The sequence below is a fragment of the Salvelinus sp. IW2-2015 genome, unplaced genomic scaffold, assembly GCF_002910315.2.
Source record: "Salvelinus sp. IW2-2015 unplaced genomic scaffold, ASM291031v2 Un_scaffold15872, whole genome shotgun sequence".
In the NCBI taxonomy this organism is placed as follows: Eukaryota; Metazoa; Chordata; class Actinopteri; order Salmoniformes; family Salmonidae; genus Salvelinus; species Salvelinus sp. IW2-2015.
In genome coordinates this window covers 5-1061 of record NW_019957126.1, presented here as the reverse complement: position 1 = coordinate 1061, position 1057 = coordinate 5, and the positions used below count along the sequence as shown (strand labels likewise).

Sequence of the window (1057 nt, the reverse complement as noted above, 5' to 3'; positions counted from 1 at the left end):
GAGAGGGTGGAGGGGAGGACGAGGAAGAAAGCAAGGTTTGTAGTTTGAATGGCTCGTGGGTTAGTTAGAGCACGGTGCAAGCAACACCAGGGTTGTGGGTTGGATTATTGTATCATCCACTCCACATACGCTGAACATGTGTCAGTGTTGACAGTTCTGTAAGTTGCTTTGGATAAAAACATCTGCTAAATTACCATATTATTATTTTTAAGGTGAGGAATGTGTCGGAGCGTTACCAACAGTATGGGCGCCTTATCGACGAAAGGGCGCACAAGAACGTGGCGGTGATTGTGGCTGGGAACTCCTTGGTTAACCTGAAGTGCTCCCTTCTGCTAGAGAACGCTCCCTCGGTTGACAGCGGACGCTTTGTCGGCGTGGCAACTCAACTGGAGTACGAAGCCAGAGCCCACATTGCACAGAAGCTATCTGTGAAGACTGCAGGTAACAAATCAAAATTGTACATTTACATTAATTTTGCTCTTATACAGAGCGACTGAGTCAGTGCATTCAACTAAAGTAGACAACAACATATCCCAGTCATTCCAAGTGAAACTTTCCTCAAATCAACTTTTAGCGCAATCATTTTTTACCATTATATACCATTTATATATGTATCTATAAAATGGATAAACATTTTCACCTTAAATTGGAAAAAACCCTCAAACCTTCAAGTGATTCTTCTTTATCGTCTCCGTCAGATGTGACAGATGTCATCGTTTGGGGCAACATCAGCGGCAGTTCCCATGTTGACCTGCAGAGGGCGAAGGTTTTCCAATACGAAGGGGCCATCTGGGGACCATCAGATTTTTCTCAGCCAGTCCTAAAGATGATATATGACAGGTAACTTAACTGTTTGCTAAGACATTATTGCCAAATTATGTTTATCAATGAATCTGTACTGTTCCTGCAGTCCAGATCTGTTTGTGCTGTGTAGCCGACTCCTATGGTCATTGTCATGCTAAAATGTCCTTCGGATTTGGCAAGACAGCACAGTCAGATCTGGGACGAAGCTACTGTTCCTGTGCTATTTCATACCTAAATTCAACTACCATAAAAT

General features: G+C 43.0%; 1 long non-coding RNA gene across 1 annotated transcript; it reads left to right on the top strand.

The window, feature by feature from the left end:
- The first annotated feature begins 2 nt into the window (after positions 1-2).
- LOC112080329 (uncharacterized) lies at positions 3-838 on the top strand. Its single transcript, XR_002896167.2, has 3 exons — positions 3-35; positions 213-441; positions 699-838. It is a non-coding gene; the product is annotated as an uncharacterized lncRNA (long non-coding RNA).
- The last annotated feature ends 219 nt before the right edge of the window (positions 839-1057 follow it).